At 42.2% G+C, this 26,996-nt stretch overlaps 1 protein-coding gene across 4 annotated transcripts in view; it reads right to left on the bottom strand.

The window, feature by feature from the left end:
- OXR1 (oxidation resistance 1) overlaps positions 1-26,996 on the bottom strand; it is a 325,783-nt gene that overhangs the window by 283,873 nt on the left and 14,914 nt on the right. Inside the window, exon 1 of one of the 4 annotated variants that reach the window (XM_085895181.1) lies at positions 23,552-23,570. The exons of 1 other annotated variant lie outside the window; for it this stretch is intronic. The gene's annotated coding sequence lies outside the window, so the exon portion shown is untranslated. Of the gene's footprint in view, positions 1-16,004; positions 16,270-16,878; positions 17,025-23,551; positions 23,571-26,996 lie in introns of those variants that run through there. 2 more of the 4 variants (XM_085895178.1, XM_085895179.1) reach the window with 2 other exon arrangements.

The following is a 26,996-nucleotide window of genomic DNA, read 5'->3' as shown; positions in this document are numbered from 1 at the left end:
TCGGCCCCTGACGTGCAGCCAACAATACCCAAATGTGGAAACACTCCATCATAATCTGCCATAAATGCTATAAAATTGACCCAATGGTTTCAAATGAGTGTTCAACGCAAAGCATAAAAGTAACATCACTACATCAGGATATGGTTGCAGTATACAAACAGTTATGTCTGTTTGAGCAACCTTACATCCCAAAGACTGGAAGACCGGATCAAGCAGCATATGCCATTGGCGATTCACAACAATTAAGATGAGCCATGCACAACCAGCTTGCACATGCAAAAACCCAGTGTTTATTTTAGCTCACCTAGAACATAGTTCCGGGGAGCTTGTGGGATGGCACGTCGTCCGTCCATCCATCCATCCATCCATCCACAAATACTTTCAACTTCTCTGAAACTACACATACGATTTCGATGAAACTTTACCACAATGTTCATCACCGTGTATGTACCAAATTTTGTTCATGGCATGCAAAAATATTTCAAAATTTAAAATTCGAGCCCTAAGGGCTGTGAGACAAAATAAAAGGCTGAAAACCCACAGATGGGACGGACAGATGGAGAGCAAACCTCTAGTCCCCTCCGGTAAAACCAGAAAGGGGTTAATAACCCTGACATGATGGAGGTACAGGCAAATCTATTGAACAGGAAACACATGTGAACATGTGAAAATATTTTCAGAAAATGGTATTTTTTTGCTTTGCACGATGGACCAATTATGGAGGAGACACACCTGATGTGTCTCCGTGACCTCTCGCGGGTTGCTCCTGAGACTCTACAAACAATAAAAAAGTTTCCCCAACCCCTATCCCTCCTTACTTTTTTTGGTAGTTGTCCATACCCATACCTACCCAAATCAGTTGAAATTAGCTTCTTTTAAATTTTTTCACAGATGAACCTTAAGTTAGGGATACTATGATGATTGCAAGTAAGCTGATAAGTCTGTAGTTAAGGGTATCAGTTTTTGCACTTTTTTACATAATGCAGTGATATTTGTTGATTTCCAAGCAGACGTGGGATGACCAAGGGCAAGTGATAGGGTGAAAAAGAGAAAGAGAGAAAGAGAAAGAGAGAAAATGTGCAAGAGCAGCAGAGCAGGTTTTTAGGACATGTGAGCTGATGTCCTACAATCCAGTTGTAGAGTCAGTCAGAGCCATATCATGAAGCAAATCTGAGCATGAATTACTTTGAGTGTCCAAATCCTGTTTTCTTGAGTGTATGACGAAAAGTCTCCGCATGGCCTGTCATTTTGTGATATTTCGATTTTGCACCACACAGCAATTATTCTAAAGGGAAAATTCAAAACGATGCAAATTAATCTACATTACTTGTACAGGGTGTCCCAAAAGTCACCTCGGGATTTAGAAATTAAATAACATTTCTGTTTTTAAAATAATTTATGATTATTTTTATACCAAAATAAAATTTACAAAATGGAGATAAATTTGCTTTGTTGATGAAAAATGATGCAGCTCAGATGTCTTCCATTTTCGGCTTCACAGAGACGGGGTCTTTCGACAGCATTTTCCATAACAACGGACAATAACTCTGGCTGCAGCCCTCGAATTTCTGCACAGATTTTGTCCTTGAGCTGCTGAATTGTATGGGGCTTATTGATGTATACACGCTCCTTCAGGTAATCCCAAAGAAAATAATCGGGAGGCATCAAATCAGGAGAACATGATGGGCAAGAAATTTCTGAATTTCTCGAAATTATTCAATGTCCATGCCCTTTGGGTGAGAATAATTAATCGATGAAATTTAAAAAAAAATTCCATGATTTTGGTTCTTTGTACAGTTGTGGATTTTTCCATGGGTAATTTCCAAATGTTAATCTAAATTCTGAAAAGAAAAGAAAAACAAATTATGAAAAAACAGAAATGTTATTTCATTTCTAAACCCCGAGGTGACTTTTGGGACACCATGTATAAAGCAGGTGTCGATCTGTCTGTCTGTCTGTCCCTGAACTACTTCTTCAATTTTGGGGCTAGCTCTGCCAAACCTTCCATGGAACTTTTTGGGCTCCCAGCCGGTGTCCAATGGAAGGAGGTTACACAAATTGCTCAATACAATTATGATTTGGAGCTTTGATCCATACGAAGCTGCTCCCGATACATATGTCACATCAGAATGTGTTTATCTTCTTTTATCTCACAAGTGTTTGTAACATTGCATTTTGTTATCAGAGAGTATGCTCGTACTCTCAATGTAGGAATGGCATGGAAAAAAGAAATAGCTGCCCCATTTGCTATATACACAACTAGAGTTGGAATATCTTCTCTAAAAAGTCGCTTATTCTACATATGAGAACCTACTTGGTTTGTTCAGCTGATTGTTGAGGCAGGGAACACTTTTCAGTTCTCCAGACCATGGGAAAAGCAAGAAAAAAAAGAAAATCTTCTCGTTCATAATAATATTAATATTAATAATAATCATCATAATAATCTTACTATAATTCACCGTCTGTCTGTCTGTCTGTTCCCAGGTACTGCAAAAACGGCTGAACCGATCGCAACCATTTTTTGGGTGTGTAATCCTGAAACCCCTTGGAGTAAAATAGGCATAAATATAATAACATTACCCCCTTGACGGCTCCCGAAGGGAGCGGGTGCTTCTAGTTATAATAACAATAATAATCATCACGCCTCAGGAAATCCCTTGTTTTTCAGTGTTATATTTATAAAAATAAAGTAATAGCGAGGTACGAGTGCTTCACACGGGACAGACGTGATCACGAACCCTCCTCCAGTCACAGTGTCAAGGTAAAAGCAAACTATGTAATCAAGAACCTTCTGGAGTCATGGCTTCTTTGCCACGTCTGCGCATCACGTGGGCATCTGGCATTGTACAGAACAGCCTGAACAGGGGATTATCCACTCTCATTCTGAACTGAATAAATATTTGAACTGACATTTAGTGTTCCTTTCATTTTTGTTTTGGCATACTGCATCGAATGGATTGGTCAATGTTCCATTCATCAGATGTAACTTTATTTCACTCATTTTCACACATCATCACTGGCTCACAACATGGAGATGTGCGTTCTGCAATTGTCGCACACATGTCTGATATTGAGCCATTCATACTTTCCACTTGCATGTCCAGTGTTGAAGCCTATATAAGACCTTCTCATATAGACGGGGCAGGTACTTGGGGTGCAGAAAACGAAATTCTTACTCGATCACATTTGCTGAATACCCCAGTGTATGCGTACAATAGCGAGAGTATGGATCAGGTAAGGTACTCCCCGAAGCATGTTAATGAAAATTTACCGGATAATGTCACGCATGTGGCTGTGTGCATCAGGCTTAAGCATGATCACTGATGTTGTTCTCTCTACTGTTAATCCACATTAATTAATTTGAACATTTGTAAATGCAGGTCATTGTGTGCCCTGAGCCTGGATGAAATTATTACCCTGTGCTTGCAAAGCGAAAGGCAGGGTTAAGCCATCGGTAGCGTACGTAGTACGTGTCTGCATTTTGTTAAGAGCATATATACATCGAAAACCATTCAGAGGAGGAAATTAAAACCTTACCACATGTAATATGACAATGTGGTATTGGGGTCACTCTTTTGAGGTCAACATAGGCCAATTTTGTAAAATCCTGAATTTTCATCCGATTGACTTGAAATTTGAACAAGATTTTCAGATCAGCTCATTGAATTCAACCACGAATTATTTTTGAGGTCAGCAGAAGCCAAAAAGGTCAACATAGGCCAAATTTCTGAAATCCTCAATTTTCATCCGATTGACTTGAAATTTGAACTTGAAATCATAAAAATGACCATCATGTGTCACGTGGTCTAGAGCCACATTGGATCGAAGAGAAAATCTTTGAAAATCTTCGTAGGAGAAACTGCTTAACCAATTAATGCAAAATTTAACTAATTGATCAATTACCCATGGGAAATATGGTTTGATAAGTCATTGGCGATATGGTCTGGCAGCCATATTGGATCAAAGGGAATAAATAAATAAATTATCTTTAAAACCCATAAAAAAAATCAAAAGAGTTGGCTTGCACCAACTTCTTCTCAAGACCGTGCGGAGGATGTATTCTATGAATACCATCTAGTTCTTCAAGAAATGAGCAATAAAAGCTGCAATATAGAGTCAGGGTTGCATAAGACGTGCAGGAAGACATGCAGTATTTGATATTGCTGATGAAGATATGTTGGCACTTTTGCTCCAACATTGTATATCCCCTGAGTGCCATAAAATTTATGTTACTCAACAATGTAAAAAAAAAATCACAGAAACAAGTGAATAAAAAAAAATTATGCTAAATAAAAAAGCAATGTAGAAATGACAAGCGACAGTCTAAAAAAGGTTTTAAACAAAATTGGAATGATGTTAGTTTAGAGAGTGGCTAACAGTATTGTACGGTAATCCCTACATCACTGCCTCCTTTACACTTCATCAATTATCGCTTCAAGCTTCTACAAACACTCCACTGGTTACACAAGTACTACATTACTCTTGTAGTGTCACCACATCCTGAGACTCTACAAATTAGCAGACCAACTACAATGTTCATACCAGTGCATAAATATCAACTTCTTAATAAATGCATGCACATCTCCAATAACAGCATTCTATAACTAGAAGGGCATTCGGTAGAGTGCATACTCCGCCACGCAATACCTGATGAACGAGAATATATTGGGCCCAATGCATTTTTGAACTAGAGGGGGAGCACTCGGTGGAGTGCAAAACCTCCGCCGCCAATACTGCTAGGTCACTCAAGCGAATCTGATATCCTATTCATTCAATTTGACGTCAACAGTGCTCACAGAGTTATAGTTTGCAACTTTCCCTTTTACTTTTACAGACTCAATTCATTCGTCATAACTCGATTCCTTGAGATAGAAATTGATTTTACGTGGGTATATCCACCTGAAGTTAAAAATCAGCCGCAATTATAATTCTGGCATGTTTTTTGTTGGAAATCACTTATAACATGTAGAAATGCAAAAAAAAAAAAAATCGAAATTTTGTTGAAAAAAAAAAGTTGCAATTTTTTTTTCTCTAACAATTCTTTTTTGGGGGGGGAGGGTTGGAAATCACTTAAAACATGTAGAAATGCATAAACATAAAAAGAAATCGAAATTTTGTTGGAAAAAAGTCTCAAAATTTTTTTTTTCTCGAACAATTTTTTTTTTGGGGGGGGGGGGGTTGGAAATCACTTAAAATATGTAGAAATGCAAAAAATAAAAAAAAATAAAAAAATTTTTTCAAATTGGCCGCCATAGCGGCCATATTGGATTTTGGACCAAGTCCAAAATCTAATGGCATGATCCTTGGAGCAGACCTAACCCCCCCCCCACCAAGTTTCGTCAAAATCCGTCGAGGAGTTTTTCCGTAATACTGTTCACAAACAAACAAACAAGCAGTCATAGACTGGCATATACGAAATCGTCAACTTGACCTCTGACCTTGTCTAATAAAAGCTGTCTCTCGAGAAGGTAGTGACGCAAACCAGAAGTTTCTACGATGATTCTGTACCGAACCATCAAAAATCGTAACGTCGACCTAAGCAAAAATCTCCATTTCTCCACGCAATTATTTTATATTATTTTAACAAAGTCACAAACCGTATTATTCGGCCATCCACCAACAATCTTTAGATAATCCGACGGCTTAGCGAGACAGGCATGCGAAGATAACCTTTATTGCGATAAAAAAATCACTTTTAAACACCATCTTTATCGAAAACACCGTCAGCGCGCACACGGAAAACTTTTACGTGACTCAACGATGCATCTGCTCGAGTGCACTGCATCACGTGATGACCCGTGACGAGTCGAGTGAAATATTTTTTATACAATCTTAAAACGTCTCCAAAACATCCGATTTTTTACCAGAATTTCGACAAGCGAGTTTTAAGCATCCTAAGCAAACGAAAAAACCGAAGACAAAATTAAAATCGAACTTAAAACGAACTCGTAACGTCGAGCGAAGCAAAAATCTCCATTTGTCCACGCAATTATTCAATATTATTTTATCAAAGTCACAAAACCGTAATATTCGGCCATCCACCAACAATCTTTACATAATCCGACGGCTCAGCGAGTCAGGCATGCGACAATAACCTTTATTGGGATAAAAAATGACTTTTAAACACCATCTTTATCGAAAACACCGTCAGCGCACACGGAAAACCTTAACGTGACTCAACGTCGCGTCTGCTCGAGCGCACTGCATCATGGGACGACCCATGACGCATCGAGTGAAATATTTTTTATACAATCTTAAAACGTCTCCAAAACATCCGATTTTTACCAGAATTTTGACAACCGAGTTTTAAGCGTCCTAAGCGATCGCAAAAACCGAAGACAAAATTAAAATCGAAGTTAAAACGAAGTCGTAACGCCGAGCGAAGCAAAAATACTCCATTTCTCCACATTAATTTACGGAATTATGTTTGACCTCACTGTGACCTTGACCTTTGACCGATTTTCACCAAAATCTAATCAGCGCTAGCCATCGCCCTCCTGAATCACGTGGTGTTATTTGACATTGGTAGCTTCTTCCGTTCTCGAGTTATCGTGCCTACAAACAAACAAACAAGCAGTCATAGACTGGTACTTCCAAAATCGTCAACTTGACCTCTGACCTTGTCCAATAAAAGCTGTCTCTCGAGAAGGTAGCGACGCAAACCAGAAGTTCCTATGATGATTCTGTACCAAACCATCAAAAATCAAATGCTTTGGATGTTTGACCTCACTGTGACCTTGACCTTTGACCGATTTTGACCAAAATCTAATCAGCACTAGCCATCACCCTCCTGAACCACGTGGTGTAATTTGACATTGGTAGCTTCTTCCGTTCTCAAGTTATCTGTATCAAACCTTCAAAAAACGAATATTTGACCTCACTGTGACCTTGACCTTTGACCGATTTTGAACAAAATCTAATCAGCACGAGCCATCACCCTCCTGAATCACATGTTGTAATTTGACATTGGTATCTTCTTCCGTTCTCGAGTTATTGTGCCTAAAAACAAACAAACAAACAAACACACAAACAAACAAACACAAACAAACAAACAGAAACGGAAGTCATCAATATACTAACGAAATCTTTAGATTTCGTAAGTAACAGACACACAAACAAGCAGTCAGAGACAGGTACTTACGAAATCGTCAACTTGACCTTTGATCTTGTCTAATAAAAGCTGTCTCTTGAGAAGGTAGCGATGCAAACCAGAAGTTTCTACGATAATTCTGTACCAAACCATCAAAAATCGTAACGTCGATCGAAGCAAAAATCTCCATTTCTCCACGCAATTATTTTATCAATGTCACAAAACCGTAATATTCGGCCATCCACCAACAATCTTTACATAATCCGACGGCTTAGCGAGTCAGGCTTGCGACAATAACCTTTATTGGGACAAAAAATGACTTTTAAACACCATCTTTATCGAAAACACCGTCAGCGCGCACACACAAAACCTTTACGTGGTCAACGCCGCCTCTGCTCAAGTGCACTGCACCATGTGACGACCCGTGACGCGCGAGTGACATATTTTTTATACAATCTTAAAACGTCTCCAAAACATCCGATTTCTACCAGAATTTCGACAACCGCATTTTACGCATCCGAAGTGATCGCAAAAACCGAAGACAAAATTAAAATCGAAGTTAAAACGAACTCGTAACGTCGAACGAAGCAGAAATCTCCATTTCTCCACGCAATTATTCAATATTATTTTATCAAAGTCACAAAACCGTAATATTCGGCCATCCACCAACAATCTTTACATAATCCGACGGGTCAGCGAGTCAGTCATGCGACGATAACCTTTATTGGGATAAAAAATGACTTTTAAACACCATCTTTATCGAAAACACCGTCAGGGCGCACACGTGAAACCTTAACGTGACTCAATGACGCGTCTGCTCGAGCGCACTGCATCATGGGATGACCCGTAACGCGTCGAGTGAAATATTTTTTTATACAATCTTAAAACGTCTCCAAAACATCCAATTTTTCCAGAATTTCGACAAGCGAGTTTTAAGCGTCCTAAGCGATCGCAAAAACAGAAGACAAAATTAAACTTGAAGTGAAAACGAACTGGTAACGTCGAGCGAAGCAAAAATACTCCATTTCTCCACATTAATTTACGGAATTATGTTTGACCTCACTGTGCCCTTCACCTTTGACCGATTTTGACCAAAATCTAATCAGCACAAGCCATCACCCTCCTGAATCACGTGGTGTAATTTGACATTGGTAGCTTCTTCCGTTCTCGAGTTATCTGGACCAAACCATCAAAAATCGAATATTTGACCTCACTGTGACCTTGACCTTTGACCGATTTCGACCAAAATCTAATCAGCACTTGCCATCACCCTCCTGAATCACATGGTGTGATTTGACATTGGAAGCTTCTTCCATTCTCGAGTTATCGTGCCTACAAACAAACAAACAAACAAACAAGCAGTCATAGACTGGTACTTACGAAATCGTCAACTTGACCTCTGACCTTGTCTAAGAAAAGCTGTCTCTTGAGAAGGTCGCGACGCAAACCAGAGGTTTCTACGATGATTCTGTACCAAATCATCAAAAATCGAATGTTTTGGATGTTTGACCTCACTGTGACCTTTACCTTTGACCGATTTTGACCAAAATCTAATCAGCACTAGCCACCAGCCTCCTGAATCACGTGGTGTAATTTGACATTGGTAGCTTCTTCCGTTCTCGAGTTATCTGTACCAAACCATCAAAAATCGAATATTTGACGTCACCGTGACCTTGACCTTTGACTGATTTTGACCAAAATCTAATCAGCACTAGCCACCAGCCTCCTGAATCACGTGGTGTAATTTGACATTGGTAGCTTATTCCGTTCTCGAGTTATCGTGCCTACAAACAAACAAACAAACAAACAGAAACGGAAGGCATCAATACTCTTACGAAATCTTTAGATTTCGTAAGTAACAAACAAGCAGTCATAGACTGGTACTTACGAAATCGTCAACTTGACCTCTGACTTTGTCTAATAAAAGCTGTCTCTGGAGAAGGTAGTGACGCAAACCAGAAGTTTCTACCATGATTCTGTACCAAACCATCAAAAATTGAATTTTTTACCCCACTGTGACCTTGACCTTTGACCGATTTTGACCAAAATGTAATCAGCACTAGCCATCACCCTCCTGAATCACGAGGTGTAATTTGACATTGGTGGCTTCTTCTGTTCTTGAGTTATCGTGCCTACAAACCAACAAACAAGCAGTCATAGACTGGTACTTACGAAATCGTCAACTTGACCTCTGACCTTGTCCAATAAAAGCTGTCTCTCGAGAAGGTAGCGACGCAAACCAGAAGTTCCTATGATGATTCTGTACCAAACCATCAAAAATCGAATGTCTTGGATGTTTGACCTTTGACCGATTTTGACCAAAATCTAACCAGCGTTAGCCACCACACTCCTGAATCACGTGGTGTAATTTGACATTGGTAGCTTCTTCCGTTTTCGAGTTATCGTGTCTACAAACAAACAAACAAACAAACGGAAGTCATCAATATACTTACGAAATCTAAAGATTTCGTAAGTAACAAACAGAAAGGGGTGAAAACAGAAACCTCCATCCATCTTCGATGGCGGAGGTTAAATATCATGCTTTGTATTGTTTTTGGCCCCATATCTCTCAATGGTGAAGAATCACTTAAAAAAATTAAATAATTCTCGAATTCAGATCTTCACCAAAATCTAATAAATTTGTCCTTGTCAAACACCCATCCTGTCCACCAAGTTTCATTTGAATCCGTCCACAACTTTTTGAGATATCGTGCTATATATTGCTTTAGCCCCATCTCTCAATGGTGAAGAATCACTTAAAAAGTTATCGGATCCGGATTCGGATATTCACCAAAATTGAAACAATTCTTCATCATCACACAACCGATGTGTCCACCAAGTTTCGTCCGAATCCATCCACAACTTTTTGAGATATCGTGCTATATGTAACTTTTTGCCCCATCTTTCAATGGTGAAGAATCACCTAGAAAAATTATTGACGCCGGATCCGGATTCAGATCTTCACCAAAAAATCTAATCAGTTCGTCCTTCTCTCACACCCAACCTGTCCACCAAGTTTAATCTGAATCCGTCCACAACTTTTTGAGATATCCTGCACACAAACAGACAAACAGGAGTGAAAATAACCTCCTTCCACCTTCGGTGGTAGAGGCAATTATCTGCATTTGTGATTGGTTAGTCTAACTATAACTTGATATAAAAAAAAGTAGGAAAGACAACTGAAGTTGCAAGAATTCCATGAAATTGTATGGTAGCTTCTTATACTTATGCTGAAATGAAATGTCGGAGCTTCTAATACTTTTAGCCAGACAATAGTCTGGAGGCAGTGAAGTAGGGATTGTTATGTGACGGCAATACTGTAAGCTACTCTCTAAACCATCATCATCCCTATCTTGTTTAAAACGTTTTTAAGACTGCAGTTTGTCATCCCTACATTGTTTTTTTTAATTTAGCATAATTTTGTTTTATTCATTCACTTGTATGAATGATATTGTCTTAATGTGTGGTTGAATTGATGCTGTGTGGTATGAAAATATAGAGAGATTGAGGTTAAAGTAGAATGACAGAATTATGTGATGGTTTCCACCCGTGACAATTGCGGATTCGCCATTGCTTATTTACCGTTTCCACATTGTCCATTTGCTTTTGAACGCTCAAAGGTGTAATACGTACCACAAGAGACCCCAGTTATTTTTGTTTTTTTATGCTTATGTTTGTTTACTTTATCATGACAATCTGGCCCCCACACGCCCCCCCCCCCACCCCCACCCCAATGTGAAAAAAGGTACATCTTTCACGTTTTTTATTTGTATGTTGTGTAGAAAAGGCCACAGATATCTACCCCATATGCCTGGTGTTGGCTTAATGGTTAAGGTATTGGCTTGGGATCCTAGGGTCCTGAGTTCAAATCCCACTCAGCTGTTGAATTAACACCAGGTGGGGTTGACTCTGCCTGTCATCCTTCCGAGGTCGGCAAAAATGAGTGCCAGCATGCTGGTATACTGTGTCGGAGTGGCGACCCGTCCAGGATTGTTCCCAATAGCCAAGGAGACTGCTTCGGCGGCACCAACGCTCTGCACAGAGTATGGTCCTAATGGATGGAATGGATGGATGGATATCTACCCCACCAGTTAAAATTGAAAGAGGTAGCAATTGAGAGTTCAACATTCAGAAACGACAAAGATACAAAGGTGTTTCTGACTCCTCCACACTTGAGGATTCATTAAATTTCTATTCTGCAGGCAGCTATCTGAGGAACAAGTGAACACACAACTCTTGCCCCCATAGACATGAAGGAGCATCAAATTCCGCAAAGATTTTGAATTCAGATTAATCAGCACTAGCCATGTTAGTGCATTGGCTCACAACATGAGGAGACATGAAAGGTAATGTTGCCACGATACCAATCTGGAGAGTTTGATCACCACAGCTAAAAGCAACCTTGCACTCTGACAAAGCTGTCCATCAAAACAATCTTTTGGACAGTGGAATGAAGAGAGCGGAATAAATAATTCACGATGGGAATATTGTGTTCAAAAGAACTTCAAAACAGGGATTACAGCTCGACATCTTTGATACATTGAGGAATGGGAAGATGTGCAAGCACCACACAATGCACAGAATGTCCAATGAAGGAAACATCACAGCATCACAAAAATATCCTTGAGAACAACATCAGGAGAGAGTTGAACAAACTCACCGTTTGGTGCATTCTCTCATTTTTGGCCAAAACTTTGAGACAAGGGTTCCAAATGGATTATGAGTGGAAGAGGAGGTTGGTATTTTATGACGATGAAGAAAATTCTAAAAATAGAGAGGAGAAAGATATTTGGGAGAAATGAGAGTGCTGGAAGTGTTGAGAAGTAGGAAAGAAAAAGGTCACTGGAGGTCTATAGGTGGGGGGAGGGGAAGGAAAAAGTATAGGGCATTGTGGGGGTGGCACAATCCATCCATCAGGACCATAGGTGGGACAATCCATTAGGATGCACCAACGCTCTGCTCTGTGCAGAGCATTGGTGCTGCCTAAGCAGTCTCCTTAGCTATTGGGTACAATCCTGGATGGGTCGCCACTCCGACACAATACCAGCAAGCTGGCACTCATTTTGCCAACCTCGGAAGGATAACAGGCAGAGTCAACCCCACCTGTTATTAATTCAACAGCCAAGTGGGATTTGAGCTCAGGATCCTGGGATCCCAAACCATTAAGCCAACATCAGGCATATAAACAGTGGGACAATGGAAAGGGATAAATCCATAAATATTTGAAGGAGAGTCAATAATTTTTTCTTGTGGATAAAACATCAAAATCAAAAACATGACTTCTGTTCCAAAAGCATCAGAAAACAGTCAAGGTGTGGGGAAAATATGCGAGACACCGGTTGGAAACCAAAGAGAAAAGGTGCAACATCTGTTGAGTCAGTTTGATGGTAAGGAAGAACTTTGATTCCCACTTGTAAATGGGATTCCCACTCTGTGCAATGGTCCTTCCATTGCTGCATTATTTAACGCGTCAAAAGCAGCTGGGAAAGCACGACGACGATTGTGCATTCTAGATAAAAGCAAACGCTATGCATGTGCAGAGGAACACACCGGCACAGAGCAATGGACAGGAAATGAAAAGCAGCAACAGCTTTTGTAAATTCCATTATGACAAATATAAACGCATATACAACTAGAACGGCACTTGGTAGAGCACATGCCTCCACCAGTCTGAACAGTTAACATTTTGTATCCCACTGATCGGCCGGATCTGGATCCGGACCCGAAACAAAATCGAATCGGCTCGTTTTTGTCACCTACCCAACTCATCCACATTGTTTCGTCCGAATTCCTCCATAACTTTATGAAGTATCATGCTATATACTGTTTTTTTTTTGTTTTGTTTTTTACCCCATCTCTCAATGGTGAAGTTTGACTTGGAAAAAAAATTAACAAAATTCTCATATTCGGATCTTCACCAAAATCTAAATCAATTTGGCCTTGTCACACACCCAACGTGTCCACCAAGTTTTGGCCAAATCCATCCAAAAGTCGAGATGCCCTGCACGGGCTCATGTTCCTGGCGCTAAGTACCTCCCGGGGGAGAAGCGGGATGCCAAACTCGCCATCCTTTTCATCCTCGCCGATGATTAAAAAGATGAATCGCATCAGCGTCATGTAAAAAAAACACTGTGACTGAGACAAGGGTTCCAAATGGATTAAAAAGGGTGGAATTACGGTGTTGGTGTTTCATCAAGAAAAAGAAAATTCAGGAAAAGCAGAGACGATCAAAGATCAAAAACGATCAAAGGTTAGGGATGCCGACTAAAGTTGTGCTCCTCCAAGACAATGCTCCGATGGACAAGGCCTGTGTGGAACTATTCATTTCCAGCATCTTCACTGTTATTTTAAACCAGACTTGGTGGTGTAATGGTTTGAGCATCCACTCTAAGTTTGAACCCAACCTCAGCCGAGTCACTCCAAAGACTATAAAAATTATATGCGCTGCTTCCTTGCTCGACACTCAACATTTAAAAGGCTAGAGCGTGGACAAACAATCACAGGCTCGCAACCATTGCACAGATTTGATGGGCCGAATAGCCTTCTGTGTTGAAGGGCCTTGCAAGGGAACTCATTAAATAACAGACTGAGCAACTGGTCACCCTCTGTAGAGCCTCGAGCTGATCACCAGTGCCAATTATCAGTTTCAACATTTGAAATCCCACCTTTGCAGCCCCCATTTGCCAGACGACGAACTGTCCGAAATAGCAATCTGAAAACTTGCTTGACTGGCATCGGCAATTAATGGGAACATTATTCCTACAACTTTTGAATTCCCCTAGTACTTACAATTAAATGGTCATGGAGGTTGAAGGATGAATATGTGGGGAAGGAAAATAGTGCAAATAATGGAAACAAATGACAAAAATAACAATTAAAAATAATAAGAATAATAATAAGAAGAAGAATAATAATAAAACAAACACTGAATAACATAGCCTGGTGTTGGCTTTGTAGTTAATGCAGCTGGCTTAATATTGTGGGGTCTTCATTTCAAGCCACTGTTGTTCTGATGAATTAACACCAAATGGGTTGACTCAGCCAGTCATCCTTCCGAGGTCGGCAAAATAAGTACCAGCTTACTCGTAGCATAGGCATTTCATCAGCGGCACAGTCATGACCCCAGGAAATGATGCAGCCAAGCAGCCATAGGCTGCATACAAATAAATAAATAAATAAATAAAGATGACTGCATAATGCAGTTCCACAAGGATGGAAAAGTACATTCATATCGAAAGTCTGTTGCCATAGATATGCTCTTCTTCAAGGTCAGCCACAACTGTTGGTCAGTCCCACAAAGGACACACACTGGGTAACAACATGACAAGGAATGTTGTAGGGAAGTGATCCAGACAGAATGGAGTACACACACACACACACACAAAAAAAAGATTCAGCAAAGCTCTGGGTGCTCAGCGGGTCCATTAAGCTCATGGCTTGACCTCAAGCATTCTCTTCACGTACACACATCCAAGCATTGCATCACTCAGCATTTGCCTCCAGCAAATTACCACCAAATCAAATTCATCTTCAAATAGCACATGGTCATTCATTTATGCAACAAACATATTAATGGTCATTTTGTTCATGAAGGGGACCACACAAAGTTGTCTGTTGGTGTTTGTGCAGGTTGTATAGGGTGGCCCTACCAAATGACACACCATGAGAGACTAAAGAAGAGCATATCGGTCATAATCAAAGCATGTCAGTCTTCGATGAAGGGGTTTCTGTTGTGTAACCCCGGACAGTTCGCGCAAACAGGCCCGCAGCACGGAGACAGCCGATCGATCTCATTCAGAGGAGCGACCCAGGGATCCTCCATATCCAAGATGGTGTGAAGCCAGGACCACGAGAGAAAGAGTGGGAGAGACAGAAATACAGACAAGACGGAGTGGGCCGGTCCATGGGAACCAATTGGTGCTCTGATAACTCCAGGCAGCAGGGAAGACTGGGGAAGATGTGCCCCCCTGCCCCCCCCATGACTTGCTTTGGGGCGGTTACAACCACTGCAGAGAGGCATCCCCGATAGTTGCTTCGACGAAGGAGTTGTTTTAATGGCTGGAAGGTCTGCTTGTATTTGTGAGTGTTTATCTTTCAAAAGGAAGACCATTGTGCCAGCACTTCGATCACTATAGTCCCCCGTGCCACCGAGTGCTTCACAAGGTTCTAAAAGTGTCATCCTTGAATAGTAGCCATTTTAAATTGGCCAATGCACTTAGTGTGCATTTCCAAGGATACAGTGGCAGGCATGATGATTAATAAATAATTACTACACGTCAAACGGCACATCATCAAAAATCAAAGCTGCTCATTGCAACAACAGAATGGCAGTTGACAGTCTCATCAGATTCCCCATATCGTTAATTTCAAACCGAGTAAACAACAGACTCGGACCTATGCAGAACAAATACTCATGTGATTGAGAGAAAATCATAGAAAATAAACTAGAACTGGAACAGGCACTTGGGAGAGCACATACCTCCACCTCCAACTCCAACTCTGCCAGGCTGAACAGTTTAAGTTTTGTATCCCACAGACAGGCCGGATCTGGATCCAGACCTTAACCAAATTCGAATCAGCTTGTTCTCGTCATCTACCCAACTCATCCACCAAGTTTCATCCGAATCCGTTCACAACTTTTTGAGATATCGTGCTATATATCCTTTTTGGTTCGATCTCTCAATGGTAAAAGAATCACTTAAAAAACATTCTAGTATCCGAATCCCGCCCAAGCCAGATCTTCATCAAAATCGAATCAGTTTTTCCTTGTCACATACCCAACCTGCCCACCAAATTTCATCCGAATCCATCCAAAACTTTGAGACATTCTGCACATACAGACAGACAGACAGACAGACAGGGTGAAAACACTACTTCTGTCCATGACAGATGGTGGAGGTAATAATTCACTCACCTGAATACTGCCCGAGAGCACATAGGTTGTATACTTGTTTTTGAACCACCGAGTCTGGGATGGGATCCAAGCAGACTCCAAACCTTCATCAGGCAGGGTGTTGTGTCAATGGGAAAGCAGTTCTTCGGAAGGTGGTGTTAAGCCGTCCGTCCCAACTGACAGCATGCATTGGTGCGAGTTAAAGATCTCGTACGACCTTACGGAAATCCAAAACCAAAATAGTAGGCCATTGTGCGACGGTACCCAGGCCAAATTCCGAATTCCTTCTCGATTCGAGGGATACTTTGGTTGCACCCTTGGATGGCATCGTGACGTGGGCAGAATACGTTCTCAGCTACGGCAAGTCACCTGTTGTGGGCATGTTCATGCCCCACGACAATGGTAATCATGTGCAAACATTATTCAATCTTACATCAGCAGCAAGCTCCTTATTTATAATCAAGTCGGCAAATAATTTCACCTTTTACCTGTGGCATCTGCACAACAGAACAAAAAAAAATGTAAACATTATTCAATTGCAGCAAAACCTGTTTGATGCGTAATGTTTCTTCATGGTCGTTAGTCTATCAACTTATTACAACCGTTGCAGAGAAACAGTACTGCTGTTGTCTCTGTATTTTGATTAATAAATATTTTTAAATTGAGGGGTGGGGGTTGTTGGTTTATTTACCACCCAGTGAGGTTGCTGGAGGTTGGCAGGAGGTTGCTGAGAAATGCATTCACGAAAAAAAGGGGGTTAAATCAGCCCCTTCTCTGAACATAGCAACAATGGCACAGAGATCTCTCCAACGACAACCCTGGAGAAATGTGCCAATAATGAGTAGCAGAGTGTTTCCTCTGATCAGGTTACAGCGACACAGGTGTGTCATTTCACCTGTAAGGATAAGTTGGCCGGGAGGATGATCAGCACCGCCTTGAAGCCTCCGCAATGCTCGATTCCGTCAGGACCATCCGCTCTGCACAACAACACTCCCTCCCCTCTTCCTTCTACTCCTGCACTGCACAATCCATACCACACAGTGTGCACCTCCATAGACTGAACCACCACACCCAATTCTCCTCCCATTCATTCAACGTCACACGAACCTTCACCAAGTGCATCATCAGCCCATGCTAGCTACACCAGTCGGGATAAACCCCTCAATAATCAATCTAGGGGTCACTTCGATAGCCCGTGAATCGGTTCAATAATCTCCTGTGAACCAAATATTTTAGATTAAGACACAAGTGTGTACCTCGACTCTGCACCATCGAGGCAGCTCTGCACATCATTGCAAATAAATAATTCTTAATTCGGAGATTGGAAAGAAATAATTTTGTTTTTTTTAAAGAAGAAAAAATAATTATAATAACAAAAAAACAAGCAGTCATAGACTGGTACTTAAGAAATCGTCAACGACCTCTGACCTTGTCTAATAAAAGCTGTTTCTCGAGAAGGTAGCGAAGCAAACCAGAAGTTTCGACGATGATTCTGTACCAAACCATCAAAAATCGTAACGTCGACCAAAGCAAAATCTCCATTTCGCCACGTAATTATTTTATATTATTTTATCAAAGTCACAAAACCGTAATATTCGGCCATCCACCAACAATCTTTACATAATCCGACGGCTTAGAGAGTCAGGCATGCGACGATAACCTTTATTGGGATAAAGAAATGACTTTTAAACATCATCTTTATCGAAAACAGTGTCAGCGCGTACACGCAAAACCTTTACGTGGTCAATGCCGCCTCTGCTCGAGTGCACTGCATCACGTGACGACCCGTGACGCGTCGAGTGAAATATTTTTTATACAATCTTAAAACGTCTCCAAAACATCCGATTTTTACCAGAATTTCAACAACCGAGTTTTAAGCTTCCAAAGTGATCGCAAAAAACCGAAGACAAAATTAAAATCGAAGTTAAAACGAATTCGTAACGTCGAGTGAAGCAAAAATACTCCATATCTCCGCATTAATTTACGGAATTATGTTTGACCTCCATGTGACCTTCACCTTTGACCGATTTTGACCAAAATCTAATCAGCGTGAGCCATCACCCTCCTGAATCACGTGGTGTAATTTGACATTGGTAGCTTCTTCCGTTCTCGAGTTATCGTGCCTACAAACAAACAAACAAGCAGTCATAGACTGGTACTTACGAAATCCCCAACTTGACCTTTGACCTCGTCTAATAAAAGCTGTCTCTCGAGAAGGTAGCGACGAAAACCAGAAGTTTCTACGATGATTCCGTATCAATCAATAATTGAATGTTTGACCTCACTGTGACCTTGACCTTTGACCAAAATCTAATCAGCGCTAGCCATCACCCTCCTGAATCACTTGGTGTAATTTGACATTGGTAGCTTCTTCCGTTCTCGAGTTATCATTTTTTGGATGTTTGACCTCACTGTGACCTTGACCTTTGACCGATTTTGACCAAAATCTAATCAGCACTGGCCATCACTCTCCTGAATCACGTGGTGTAATTTGACATTGGTAGCTTCTTCCATTCTCGAGTTATCATTTTTTGGATGTTTGACCTCACTGTGACCTTGACCTTTGACCCATTTTGACCAAAATCTAATCAGCACTAGCCATCACCCTCCTGAATCACGTGGTGTAATTTGACATTGGTAGCCTCTTCCGTTCTCAAGTTATCGTGCCTCCCAACAAACAAACAAACAAACAAACAGAAACGGAAGGCATCAATATACTGTTGTGGTTGAGGAAATTCGCAAACCACCATTCAGGTCCCGTAGGTGAGATATCTCTGTAAGTACATGTGTAGTTAGCCCAAACCCGTTGTTTGGAGGGAATAAATGTGATTCATTCGGGCTGCGACCCTTTAAGATAGCCGTTTTTCTGTTCTATCTTTATTTTGAACCAACCACGTCTGAACCGCCATCACACAACAACCACCAACCGCAACGCCGCTTCACAACAACAACAACGCCAACAGCCACGACCTTTACCTTCGCAACTCGCTCTCGCAACCATCGCATCACCGCCATTCCAAGCGTCACCGTGGCCAGGGACCGCCACTTTAGACCCTCCACCACCTTCACCTCTTCTCCTTCTGCAGCCATTCCCGCACCACTTGTGAACGCCGAGCGTCAGGCTGTCCTGGCCTCGTGCAGGGCGCGCGCTGAGCCGCGGTACAAAGAGCGGCCTTTCCGAGGGGAAGTCGGATCAGGAATGATACACGCCCACTTCCGATCCCTCCAATCATTCAGCGCGGGACGATTTGGCCCCGCCTCCAGGCGCGTCGGAGTAGAATCGATATATGCAAATTCGAGGATCAGGGGAGGTTCACGCCCACTTTTCCTCCGTCCAATAGGCAAGCGTGGCTCCGCCCCCGAGCCCATCCTGATCCGGAAATTTGCATATGGTTTCTCCTGCCGCACTATAAAGCGCCGAGCGCGGGGCGAATTCAGTCAGTTTCTGTTTTGGGCTCGGGCGAGTTGGAGAGGTGTGGTGGCGGCGAAGTGTGGCAGCAGCAGTCAAGACGGGTCTGGAGGAGAGTCGGTCTGTCGGGGTTCGGAGTCTGTCGGGGAGCTGCAGAGAGGGGAAGCCGGGAACGCAGTCGAGGGCGCAGTGGAGTCGCTCGTCGCGGGACCCAAGCAAGCCAGCTATCCTCTTTCCCCAGAGCATCAACAACCCCCCCTGTTTCCCCCCGCGCTGAGATAGTGCGAAAAGGGGGCCCCGTTCCCACCCCATTCCAAGCAGTGCCAACGAAACCCGCGGAGGAGCGCGGAGTCGTGGCACCGCCGCCATTTTGCGGCTCATCACAAGACGGGTAGGCTCCACGCGGTTTCGCGCCCACAGACCACGTCTGCCCCCTTGTATTCGAGGGTGGCCCTTTTCTTTTGCTGTTGAGTATATGTGTTGGTGGCGCCGTCTGTAAAGTAAAACTGTGTAAGTGTTGCCGTGTGCTCGCGTAGTCGGTAGTAGATCTGCATTGTGTTTCTTTTACATTTGCTTTTGGTGCATAATTGTTGTAATTGTATATGTGTGCTTTCCGTTTGCCGCGGAATAAATGTGCCTTATGTTGAACTGTTTTTCCCGTTTCGCTTCGTCTTTTCTTTAATTGAATCTCCATCTTACTTCACGTAAAGGGTTGGTCGTGGGCTAAATACGCCCGATAATTAATCGGAACCGTCGAGGTTGACGATAACACCGCTCGGTTATCCCGATAGTACGGAACGGGTCGCTTAAAGTGGCCCGTGTCCGAAGTCGACCTGCGGCGAGGTGCGATCGCCCGGTCTACCCTCCGTGTGGGTACTTAGGTAGGTCGAATTTGGCGAACAACCCTATCCCACGTGGGAGGCCGATTGGCACGATCGTGGTGAGGCCGAAAGGCCCACCCGTGAATAGTTCCCGGCGTTAGTCCGAGAGGGTCACGACAGAATTGTCCGTCCGGTGGGCGACGTGCCGCGATTCGAGTTACGTGGCCGCTCGCACGCCGGCGAGCGCAAATTCGCAACAATACTTACGAAATCTTTAGATTTCGTAAGTAACAAACAGAAACGGAAGTCATCAATATACTTACTAAATCTTTACATTTCGTAAGTAACAAGCACACAAACAAATAAACAAACAGAAACGGAAGTCATCAATATACTTTCGAAATCTTTAGATTTCGTAAGTAATAAAGAGCAATTCAAACTAAATGGGGTGAGAATTCATCACAATTACCTTCATTTCCAGCACCAGTGACCTGCACCTTAATCATTCACACAACATGCATGATCAGCTTGGATAATACAATACCGATATGGAGAACGATAGTATGTTTTTAGTAGCTATGGCATGCACGGTATCAATGCTACCCAATCACGACACACTCCGATGGTACACAGAGCACATGTAAAATGGAAAGTACACACTGCATGTATGTATGTATATATATATATATATATATATATATATATATATATATATATATATATATATATATATATATATATACATATACATATACATATATACATATACATATACATATATATATATACATATATATATATATATATATATATATATATATATATATATATATATATATATACATACATATATATACACACACATAAATATACATATAATACATACATAATATATACATATACATATACATATATATATATATATATATATTGTTGTGGTTGACGAAATTCACAAACCACCATTCAGGTCCCTTAGGTGAGATATCTCTGTAAGTATATGTGTAGTTAGGCCCAAACCCGTTGTTTCGAGGGAATAAATGTCATTCAGTCGGGCTGCGACTCTTCAGGATAGCCGTTTTTCTTTTACTATCTTTATTTTGGACCAGCCGCCATTACTACCACCACCAACCACAACGCCGCTTCACAACAACAACCACCAACCACAACGCCACTTCACAACAACAACCACCAACCACAACGCCGCTTCACAACAACAACCACCAACCACAACGCCGCTTCACAACAACAGCCACGACCTTTACCGTCACAACTCGCCACCATCGCATCACCGTCATTCCCACGCCACTTGTGGGCGCCGATGCTGGACTCGTGCGGGGCGCGCACCGAGAAGCGTGTTCAGAGACATCACAGACTTTCCGAAGAAAAACGGATCAAAAACGACTCACGCCCACTTCTGTTCCGTCCTATCGGAGAGCGTGGGGCGATTTGGCCCCGCCTCCAGGGCGTTGGAGTGAGGTCGCGATATGCAAATTCATGGATCAAAAAGCATTCACGCCCACTTTTCCTCGGTCCAATGGGGAGCCAGTTGGAGGTGAAGGGTCGGAGGTAAAGGGTCAAAGGTGGGGGAGCGAGGCCACGGGGGATATAAACGGCCGGCTCGCCAAACAGTGCAGTTCGGAGGGGAGAAGTCAAGAGTTCGCAGTTCGCAGTCAAGAGTTCGCAGTTCGGAGGGGAGAAGTCGAGAGTGAAGAGTTGGGACGAGCCAAGAGAGGAGACGGAGAGGGCGATTAGACGGAGCTGTGGAGAGGTGGCGGCGGCGAAGGCGGACGAGGGGGTGCTCGCGTCGGTGCCGGGAGCGGCAGAGGGAGAGGCCAGCAACGCGACCGAGGTCGAGGAGGAGACGCTCGTCGCGGGACCCGAGACAGGGTGATATCCTCCTCCCCCCCGAGCATCAACAACCCCTTCCTGTTTCCCCCCGCGCTGAGATAGTGCGACAAGGGGGCCCCTTTCCCACCCCCTACCAGACACTGTCCACGAGGCCCGCGGAGTTGAGGCGCCACCGCCGCTTTGCGTCTCATCATCAGACGGGTAGGCCCGACACGGTCTCGGCCCCAGGCCCGCCTACCCCCCTCATCCTGGAGGGTGGTTCTTTTTCTTTTGCTTTGGGTATCTGTGTTGTCGGCGCCGTCTGTGAAGTAAAATTGTATAAGTGTTGCCGTGTGCTCGGTAGTCGGATAGCTCTGCATTGTGTTTCTCTTTTATATTTGCTTTTTGTGTAATTTTGTGTTTCTTCTCCTTTTACATGTGCTTTTGGTGTAATTGTATATGTGTGCTTCCCGTTCATCGCGAAATAAATGTGAGTTATGTTGAACTGTTTTCCCGCTTCGCTTCGTCTTTTCTTTCATTGAATCTCCATCTTGCTTCACGTAAAGGGTTGGTCGTGGGCTAAAACGCCCGATAATTAATCGAACCGTCGAGGCCGACGAATAACACCGCTCGGTTATCCCGATAGTACGGAACGGGTCGCTTAAAGTGGCCCGTGTCCAAAGTCGACCTGCGGCGAGGTGCGATCGCCCGGTCTACCCTCCGTGTGGGTACTTAGGTAGGTCGAATTTGGCGAGCAACCCTATCCCACGCGGGGGCCGATTGGCACGATCGTGGTGAGACCGAAAGGTCCACCCGTGACTAGTTCCCGGCGTTAGTCCGAGAGGGTCACGACTGGATTGTCCGTCCGGTGGGCGACGTGCCGCGATTCGAGTTACGTGGCCGTTCGCACGCCGGCGGGCGCGAATCCGCAACAATATATATATATATATATATATATATATATATATATATATATATATATATATATATATATATATATATATATATATATACATATACACACTAACATTTACATATATATATATATATATATATATATATATATATATATATATATATATATATATATATATACATACACACACACACACACACAGATAGATGGTATCAATGGCTCCTTCGGTAAGGTGTGTTCAGCACCTGTAGCCGGTACACAGAATGACAAACAGCACTGAAGTCTCCAATTGTATTCACATCATCAACATCGTCCAAAGCACCAGTCTCCCAAGAAAAGCAAAACATGAACATATGGGATGAAAAGTACCAAGATGGTGCCCAGTTATAAGTTCAGCTCAATTCGTATGTAAACCGGTCTGAGTAGTTGCAAACGTTGTGCGAAATGGATACAGATTATGCATGAACAATGTGAACAATTAAATAGGTGACACAGGCTGTTGAAAGAAATTGTTTGGCAACTGGTCGTTCGCAGGCAAGGCTCATTCGATCTTAGTAAGGGGTACTTTCTCCAAATCCAAGGATATCCAACTTACACAGAATGGAGATGGTACCCACGCACAGTCAAACTCATAGTGGAGAGCAAAGCGGGTCTGCATCGCAACAAAGATTCCGTGGGCCGTGAGAAACAGACTCAACCACTTCCAGAGAGCCCGATCAGGACGGGCCGAACCACTCGCACCGCGCCCGGTTCGGATCTGGCCTAGCTATTCGCTCTGCGGCCATGTCGAATCAGTCCAAACCACCCACACTATGGCCCGTTTGAATCAAGTTGAACCACTTTTACTACACCCGTTTGGAATCAGGCCGTGGCCTCCACCTCACACCATGTCTGTTCGGCTAATCCGCATCCAATTCGTCCATTCCCTCAACGAAAAACATTTCTGTTCGTAGCCCATGGCACATGTACCCTTCACCTTACGATCGCTTCATTGCACTCTGCTGAAGCGGAGATATCAAACAGGGAAGCGGTACTTTTCTGAGGTGTTCTAACAATTTATAGAAAACACCACACCGCCAATAAAAGCCAACCACCATAATCACCTCACAAAGGTCCTCGGTCAAGGTGCGACCCTGCTGTCTGCCCCTCGTAACTTTTTGTTTTTTCAGCGATAGTTCATGTCACTCCATCACTGATGGAGATATCCTTGTGACCCCCTTACAGCAGGGAAAGCACAATGGTCAATGAATAACAACTCGAGTGAACTCGATCGACTCGCCCTGCATGAAGCACTCTGATGGGATCAGGGTGTCAGCAACACCGGGTCTTCTGAAGCATTTTGACCTGCCCACCTATAACCCCTACCGTTTCTCAAACCCGCGTGATGACGTAACACTTTTTCACCTCCGTCATTCATGTTCATTTTCACCTGAATTTCCCTTACACCATCACATACCAGTGAACCGCAGTCATTTCCAGGGCAAATAACGTCATAATCGTAATTACGGCACGCGTGCAGATTTACATCTGAATCGGAAAGTACAAGGTGGGAAAAACTAATTTGATTCAAACTGCACGCCAAACGCAAAGTGGTAATTAATCTGAAATCAAAGAGTGACGCTGAAAACGTGGCATTCAAATAAAGAGCATATTTGCAATAATTATTGGCTCCGTCAAGATCCGGGACTCGAGCAGCCATTAGTAATTGCATCATAGTTATAGGCAATCTAAAATGAGATAAAGGAAGGGAGGATGGTTTAATTGTTGCACGCATTTCAGCAAAATTATTATTTTGGTGATTTGTCTGGATCAATGTCCAAAAGTCATGTTTCGCCAGTGAAGGAACAAGTCCATGTCATTTTGAACTCATGGTCACGTTTTCCTTTCGAGTGTCAAAGAGTAGGAACTAGTGGAAGGGATTACGATGCTCATGAGGTGGTGTAGGGGGTTATAATATGGAGGAGTAACTCAGGAGGCTGGATGAGCAACTTGTGGAGGAATTTATAAAGCTCATGAGCGAGGTGATGGTCACACCTTATAATGGTCACACAGGGTACGACTCATAGTGGATACGTCGTATTTTATACATAACTGGTCAAAAGTTTAAGAACACCCCCATTTTTCAGTTTTTACTGAAATTTAAGCAGTTCAAGTCCAGTGAATAACCTGAAATGGTACAAAGCTAAGCGGTAAACTGACAGAGGTTAAAAAAAGTTTAGGTTACCAAAAACTGAAAAATGATGTAAATTTTAGAGTTGTTAAAAAGGCCCTTTTCAGGAAACAAGTAATGGGTTAGCAACTGTAGCTGTTCTGCAGCAATGGAAGTAAATTAAGCCTTGAAAGTTGATGCAAACAATTCCTGCAGGTGTCCCATCTTTTGTTGATTAGTTACAAACCCTCTGTCTGTATAAAAGCAGTGTTGGAACAGACTGTGTAGCTACACCCTCTGAAGCATTATTTGGACAATATTGCACTGCAGGAAGTCTCTTACGGTACTAGATTGAAGACAGCAACCACCCAGGGTGGTACTACCATTCTGACTTTGGAGCGTTAAAGTGGTGCCCAGAACCATCTTAAACTCTCCGTGTCAGGATTGCTGGTCTTCCTTTCTGTCTCACTCAAACAAAAGCTACGGGCGAGCTTTAATCTCTCTTTTTCTGTAAACAAACATCATATACTTTTCATCATACATTTTTCTGACTCACTCATTTTCCCTCCTCACTTTATTCTCTCTTTTCTTACTTCTCTATGCAGTTCTTTTATTTAAGGCTTGGCCTTGATGAGGACTATTTCGTCCGTGCCTGCAGCCTTCAACATAATAATAATAAATTAAAAAAGTATATTGCTATCATAATGGCGAGAAAAAGACAATTAACAAAGGAAGACAGACACACCATTATCTATCTATCGATCTATACATATATATATATATATATATATATATATATATATATATATATATATATATATATATATATATATATATATATATATATATATATATTCCTAAAACTCTCATCTTGTATGTATGTACGTATGTTCCCAAAATACAGCTAAAACGGTGCATGATAGCGCAAAAATTTTAGGGCCACCTTACTTGCCATTTTCCTGCGGTGTGCAGTATCAAGTTCCGTTCAAATTGGGCAACGAAAAAATTATTTAAAAATCAATTCCCGATTCAGTCAAGTACTCTTCGGGAGAATTTGATCAATGCAAACAACCTCAGTTGTGGAGTTCGCAGGAGCTATCCTTTTTTTTTCTTGAAATGATTCGTTTTTAAAATCTCAAACATTTAGTATAGACAAATAACGATTTATTTTTAAGCATAAAATAAACGTTGCCATTTTGATCTAATACTTCCGTGTTCATTAATAAATAAAATTGTGTTGAGAAGATTACGCACAATAATTTCTTCTACTTTCTTTTCTCCGTTTTGTTTTTCACATTGACGTGCAATATCAAGTTTCGTTCAAATCGGGAAAATAATTATTAAAAAATCAATTCCCGATTCAGTCAAGTACTCTTCAGGATTATTTGATCAATGCAAACAACCTCAGCGGTATAGTTCGCTGGAGCTATCTTTTTTTCTTTTTTTTCTTGAAATGATTTTTTTTTAATCAACCGCTGTCACAACGGGAACCCAACTGGTTCGTGGGTCGTCGAGTAACCCCTAAAAGTGTAGGTCTTTCCTTTAGAGAAATTTCAAAGCAAGCCAAGATGTCAGTGAGTACAGTTTCCTACACCATCAAAAGGCACTTGAAAACTGGAGGAAACTCTGACTCTGACAGGAAGAGGTCTGGCAGACCCAAAGCCACAACTCAATCAGAAGATAAGTTTCTGAGAGTCAACAACTTGCATGATAGGCGGCTCACAGGACAGCAGCTTCAAGCACAGCTTAACACTTCAAAGTAAGGAAGTCTCAGTTTCAACTGTGAAGAGAAGACTTCGAGCTGCAGGTTTGACAGGTCGAATGGCAATAAGAAAGCCATTGCTGAGATGGCAAAATAAGAAAAAGAGGCTTGCCTGGGCCATGAAGCAGC

Source organism: Eptatretus burgeri, chromosome 9 (genome assembly GCF_056783735.1).
Source record: "Eptatretus burgeri isolate ZD-2024b chromosome 9, Ebu_testis_v1, whole genome shotgun sequence".
NCBI lineage: Eukaryota > Metazoa > Chordata > Myxini > Myxiniformes > Myxinidae > Eptatretus > Eptatretus burgeri.
This window is presented reverse-complemented; position numbering and strand designations above follow the sequence as displayed.